At 33.2% G+C, this 7,364-nt stretch overlaps 1 long non-coding RNA gene across 1 annotated transcript; it reads right to left on the bottom strand.

Moving 5' to 3' along the window:
- Positions 1–224: 224 nt before the first annotated feature.
- Positions 225–2,098, bottom strand: LOC107852973. Its single transcript, XR_001669624.2, has 3 exons — positions 1,857–2,098; positions 1,052–1,126; positions 225–300 (listed from the first exon to the last, which is right to left on the bottom strand). It is a non-coding gene; the product is annotated as an uncharacterized LOC107852973 (long non-coding RNA).
- Between the last annotated feature and the right edge of the window lie 5,266 nt (positions 2,099–7,364).

Below are 7,364 nucleotides of genomic sequence, written 5' to 3'. Positions count from 1 at the left end.
ATAAAATCAACATAATAACAATAATTCAGGACTAATAATTATTAATACGGAAGTCAAATGAACTATTTACTAAAATCCCCAAGACCGGAAAGTCATCGTATAAGAACTGCTAATAAAGATCATGTCTAAAGAGATATCCAAAATAAAGTAAATAAAGAATGTTTCATTGCCCAAAAGATGGACAAGAATAAATAAGATGATCCATGGCTACCTGGAGATGGAGTGGTCCCCCTTAGATCAAGATCCACAATCAAATTCTAGAGTTCAAGACATGTCTGAGCCGCTAGAACATTTTTTGCACTAAACAAAGAAGAGTATAGGGTAGTATCAGTACAAACCACTTTGTACTGGTAGGTATCATAGGCCAACTCAATTTAATAGCATGTACACAAGATAAATCAAATAACAAGTAGACAGGAATCGTCACATAAAAAATATTCAATGAATCAATAATACAGCAACAACAGGTCAAACAGTGCTCACAAACAAGCCACATAACCATCAAAAGTATCAACCATACTGTAAACATCCACAGAAATAACACAAATATGTACACACATGCTATGAGACTTATTTTTGCCTAAATAGTCATGACCTGCAGAGAACAATCTTTTTTCATGTACCGTTCCGGCGTGGTAGTTGATCCAACATACATATAAATGTACCGGCGTGGTACCCGATCAAACATAAATATGAACGTACCGGCATGGTACCCGATCCAACATGAATATAAATATACCGGTGTGGTGCCCGATCCAATATAAATATAAACGTACCGGTATGGTACCCGATCCAACATAAAAATAACCAAGTATTATCAATATCAATTTACACAACCTCACAGCATGCCACACAATGTACCAAGTTTACAAGTACACTTAAAGTCACAAGACAATTCCATCAAGTCAATTTTCAATAAAGATTTATACAAGAATCAACAATCCAAACATCAACAATTTTAAGCATGTACGAATACCAATTCACAAGTATCCAATTTAGGAGCATACACACAATTAAGTCGAGTCTAAACTCCAATTAAACCGTAACCTACCTCAATCAAAGAAGTCAAACACAAGCTTATTTGCCAAGATCTTGCCCTTCCATAAAGCTTTCGAAAGGTCCAAATCTGTTCAAATATATAATTCTTATAAAAATACGATCCTATTTTATAAGTTCTTACTTTAAAAATATAGCCCGAGAATCTAATTTATCCAAAAGTGATAATTATTAATCATACGAAAAACGTCAATTTAAAACAAACTTAGAAGCAGTGGCATTCGCCACTTTTAAGTCACGGGAAATCATAATATAGCCCCCTATTCAATCATTATCCTAATGATTTGCACTTAACAACTAATTAATTACAATTATTTCACCCTTAACAATTAACTATCCCACTACTTACTTTTTCATTCGCCAATTCCACCAAAATATAACATCACAATGCTATGTACCTGGAATTTTTGTTATGCTGCAGCATTACTATATATATATTTACCCTATCTAACAAACACCAAACATACTATAGCATTACTATATATATATATTCAATACATGCACGATTTATATTCAACACATGCACGATTTTACATGTTTACATCATTATTATAAACCCTATTTAAATACCCCAATTCACATCTTATCTTACAGGTTATTAATCTTATTACATAATTATATAATATTATTTGATAACCCAATTATAAATTGTTAAGATTGCACACTACTTCGTTCTCCACCAATTCACACAGAACAGTATCAGTTTCAACGGTTTATCCTCCAAATATAGTACCCCGTAAGAAAATTATTCACCGTATTATTACTCAATTATGCAGATTAGAGTTTGGAGAACTAGTTACCTGGAGTGCTCGTCCTTTTCAAATTTCTCTTAGAATTCGTTCCTCTTTTTTTTTTTTTTTTTTGGGCTTCTTAGAGTTTGGAGAATAAACTACTAGTCCTTATTAATTTTACCCTAATCCTGTACATAACCGATAGAGGAGTAGTGGGTGTGGCCCACTCCTAATTTAAAATAAGAGTCATACTTCTATTAACCACAAAATAAATTAATCATCTAAATTACTCGTCATTTAAATCTAGTGCTCAAAACGACTAAATGAGTCGGTACATGAGATACCAATTAAACAATCGTTCGTCCCCAAATGAAAAACAAGCGATAAGAAAATATACTAAAAAATTACCTGAATCATAAAAAAGATGTGGATACTTGCTACGGATGTCTTCTTCGGTCTCCCAAGTGGCCTCCTCAATAGGACGATTTTTCCACTCCTTCACAAACGCAATCTTCTTAGTCCTCAACTTACAGAAAACCAAATATCTAGTTGAGCCTATGCGTACCCCAAATGCCTTAGACTCGGAAGGTTCAATTAGTATACAACAACACAATGCATATTATTCACCCATATATATTCAATCATCCTATACTGACTGATAAATTTAGGTGCATACTGGTAATAGGCTACGTGCATGCAGGAATGAATGCAAAGTATAAAATCAATACCACGACTCATCCTAACTGTCCTCATCAGGACCATCATCATTGTGATCAACCTTCGGCCTTGATGCATATCAACACATCATCAATAGTATCCTCTGGCCTTGTCAAGTATCAACATGTCATCATAAAAGTCATTACCGAATAACATACACTAAAATAATCATAAAAAAATAGTCATATCACCATAGAATACCTATCTAGTCAATATTTCCCAACTACTCATTATTAGCTAACCAACACTTATATAATATAATCACTAGTTCGCTAGTCATCACATAACCTCTAGTTATTAGCCTAAACATTATCCTTCACATAATCCTTATTCACGGGATAGCCACTAACCACTATTTATTAAATAACCAACATCTAACACCTAATCAAGGTTTTGTCACTAGACCAAAGCTGTCATTTATCTACCATTCATTATTATCAACTAATCCATCCTTTATTCGTTAATCATTACTAGACAATACATTACCACTTGTCACCTAACCATTTTTTATTAACTGACACCATTCATTATCTAACCATCCAACTAATCCTTTATTAACTATTCATTAGTTAACCACTTAGCAACTATTCAAAGTTATTAACTTTCCAGCTCTTATTATCTAGCCTCATTAACACATAACTCCTCATTTATCGACTAATCGATATCACGAACCTAATCATCAATACCAACTAATCTTCACCTATGCTAGCCCCGACCTCACCCTAAGTCATGCATTAACCATCGATACCTACCATGTTTCAACTAACCAAGATTCATTATCTAATACATTAGATTCCTAGCCATCACTAGTATCCGATCAATAAAGTCATCAGCAACATACTACATCTTCCTTCGTTTCATACCAGAGAGATGTGTATACAAATATATATGTATTCATAAACTATAAGTGTATCCTTTACTCTGATAAACACTCTTTGGATATTCAATCATTATCATAACACAACCCTTGGCTCATTAATTTATTAGGAATAGTCACAACATCATAATCACGGCCTTAGGCCCATATACATAGCCGAAACTCATATCGATAATCATATTTATAAGTCCTAGCATATCTCTAATCATCTTACATATAGAAGGTATCTCACATATTGGAGGCATAATATAGATAGAAATGTAATCGTTTATAGGATATATTATATCGACAGGCCATACATCATGACCATGAGGAATATCACCTCTTTAGGTAAATTTGTATCTCTAAGAGGAGCATTGTCTCTATAGGTCCAATAATCATGACTAAAGAAAATAGAAACTCTATGGGTCAATCATCTCATTTGAGAGAAAATAGCATCTCTATAGGACACATAACATATCTAGGATGAATATTATCTTTAAATGCCCAATATCACTTCCAGAAGTATCATAACCACAATTCAATTGCCACCTTCTGGGAAAATCAACAAGTAACCAAGTTACGAAGTAACCTTATTCTAAGTTTTACTAGCCTCATCTATGTCTAACATCTGAAAGCAATTCCACAAGACTTAACATAAGCTTACGCCTAAGTGGGCAAGACGATCCCACTTGTAATCCTTAATTTTCATAAATAGGCACACTATTCCCCAAATCAGGCTAAGGTATCTAGGTCATCTTCTAGATGTCAAGTAAGCCATATTCAAGCCTAAGATAGCAACTTCGACTAGAAACAAGGGTACTCAAGTCAACTCTACCCAACTTACGATTTCAAGACTACAACACTAGCCCAATAAGGCTAAATATAAATATCATGCTTCAAATATTAAAACCACATCCCAAACATAGGTTTACATCATAACCACACTACAACTAATCTAAACTAGAGAGGGAAAATAATAGGATTAAAAGGGGGTATAAACATGCCATTTTACGGGTCCCACAGAATTAGAACCTACAACACATTATCCTCCACAATATTGTTAATATCAATCTAATCATCATACCTTAACCACTCAACAAGAAATATCCACCAAGTATCACTCAAGGAAAGATCAATCATGCCATTTAATATTTTATTTATTCTGCCATTCAGGATCATCCTTAATTATTGTATGAATGTAACTAAGCCATTTGATTTTGCATTGTCACTATCATGCAAATTACTATCCTCTAAAAGTGTCATATATCAACCAATTTTGTGGGACATGAAAATGTATAATTAGCCACAAGGTCAAGTCAATAATAATTTATCTTCTCAAATTTTTTCCTAATACATAAATCCACAGCTACAACTTATGTCATGACAATCACTAACTTAATATTTTTTAACGACAAATACTTCATGGTCAAGCCAAACCTCTCATATATCACTAACATCAATTTAAGATATACAGAGTCATTCTTATTTCTACCTAACAATATTTTTATTATAGTCTTTACTTAACTCTTAATCACCTCAAGAGTGGTCCCTACACCACTAGTACATAAGCAAGGCCAAACAAAATAAATCGACTATAGGTCATTGGTAGTCTCATCACCAATATCACATTTCAGACAAGTCATCAATCAAATTCTATACGTATCAACAACCTCTACTAGTTTTTGTTATTTTTATTTAAAATTCATTATTTTGCCAAGCATTAAGAATTCGTTCACATAAGGAACTCAAAGATAATGTCACTTAGCTACTCCTTACAAGGAACCCATTATAATTTCAATAATAGAATTGCACAAAAATTCTAAATACGATCTGAATTACCGGACCAACCAAGGATCCCTAAATAATATCAAATAATTGAACTACACAAGGATCCATCCACAACATCATTAACAAGAACCTGTCATTATGGAAAACACATATCACCTTAATCTTTTATTTAGGTCATTTTTTCACCATATTTTCTCGATATCACATTCTCATATTATCCTCTCAATTGTCATACTGTCAATCTTATCAGTATAATAGTACCAAAATAAATAAGTACCATAGAATTGCGAGTTTCACAATAACAAGAAATCAAATAATCCTATCATATTTATCAACAAAAATAGCTTAGTCAATTTTCATCACTTAACAAAAATAATTCACAACAATGACAAAAATCTAGCAACACAAGTTTAGTAAAATATCAAACATAAGCAATCAATAAGTTCATAACTTTCACAAGTATTTACCTATTAACAATAACTTTTAGACCTTATTAACAGATATCAATTTAAATCTCCTAGATTTTTATTCAAAATCATTAAGATACCAATTGAAATTGTCTAGATACCTATTTAATTCAATCTAGCAGTCCAAGATTAGGATGACACGATGGGGAGAAAGAAAAGAAAATGACTTCTACATGCCTCGTAGCCTTACGAAGATTGGGTGTGGGGCCCTATACACCAATCTACAGAACTCTACTAGACATTGCTCTTGTTAATAGATACTAATTGGAATTGCCATATACCAATTGAAATCTAGTAATATCACGTAAGAAAGAAGAATTTGAATTTTTCTAGTGTCCTATAGACCCTCGAAGAAAGGTACAGACATCTTCGTACCATTCCGCAAGACTCTCCGAGACATGTTCTTGTACGACGAGATCAAAGAACCTGGCTCTGATACCAACTTTGTCAAGATCCAAATGGCCATGAGTGGCACCCACACTAATCTTCCTATTAGAGAACCATCTAAATCGAACCATTACCCAATCACTTAGTCAATATTAAGATCACATTATTATAAAATCAATATAATAATAATAATCCAGGACTAATTATTAATGTGGAAGTCAAATGAACTACTTACTAAAATCCCCAAGACCCGAAAGTCATCGTATAAGAACTGCTAATAAAGATTATGTCTAAAGAGATATCCAAAATAAAGTAAATAAAGAATGTCTCATTGCCGGAAAGATGGACAAGAACAACTAAGATGATCCATGACAACCTGGAGATGGAATGGTCACCCTTGGTCAAGATCCGCTATTAAAATCTAGAGTTGAAGATATGTCTGAGCCGATAGAATACTTTCTGCACTCAACAAAGAAGAGTACAGGGTAGTATCAGTACAAACTACTATGTACTGGAAGGTATCATAGGCCAACTCAATTTAATAGCATGTACACAACATAAATCAAATAACAAGTAGACAGGTATCGTCACACAATAAATATTCAATGAATCAACAATACAACAACAACTCATCAAATAGTGATCACAAACAAGCCATATAACCATTAAAAGTATTAACCATACTGTAAATATCCACAGAAACAACACAAATATGTACACACATGCTATGGATCTTATTTTTGCCAAAATAATCATAACCTATAGGGAACAATCTATGTTCATGTACCGTACCGGTGTGGTACCCGATCCAACATAAATATAAATATACCTTCATCGTACCCGATCCAACATAAATATAAACTTACCAGCGTGGTACCCGATCCAACATAAATATAAACGTACCGACGTGGTACCTAATCCAACATAAATATAAATGTACCAGTGTGGTACCCGATCCAACATAAATATAAATGTACCAATGTGGTACCCGATCCAACATAAATATAAATGTACCAGCATGGTATCCGATCCAACATGAATATAAACGTACCAACGTGGTACCCGATCCAACATAAATATAAATGTACTGAAATTGTACCTGATCCAACATAAACATAACCAAGTATTATCAATATCAATTTACACAACCTCACAGCATGCCACACAATGTACCAATTTTACAAGTACACTTAAAGTCATAAGATAATTCCATCAAGTCAATTTTCAATAAACATTTATACACAAACAACAATCCAAACATGAACAATTTCAAGCATGTCCGAATACCAATCCACAAGTATCCAATTTAAGAGTATACACACAATTAAGTCAAGTCTAAACTCCAATTAAACTGTAACC

Source organism: Capsicum annuum, chromosome 7 (assembly GCF_002878395.1).
Source record: "Capsicum annuum cultivar UCD-10X-F1 chromosome 7, UCD10Xv1.1, whole genome shotgun sequence".
NCBI classification, from domain to species: domain Eukaryota; kingdom Viridiplantae; phylum Streptophyta; class Magnoliopsida; order Solanales; family Solanaceae; genus Capsicum; species Capsicum annuum.
This window is presented reverse-complemented; position numbering and strand designations above follow the sequence as displayed.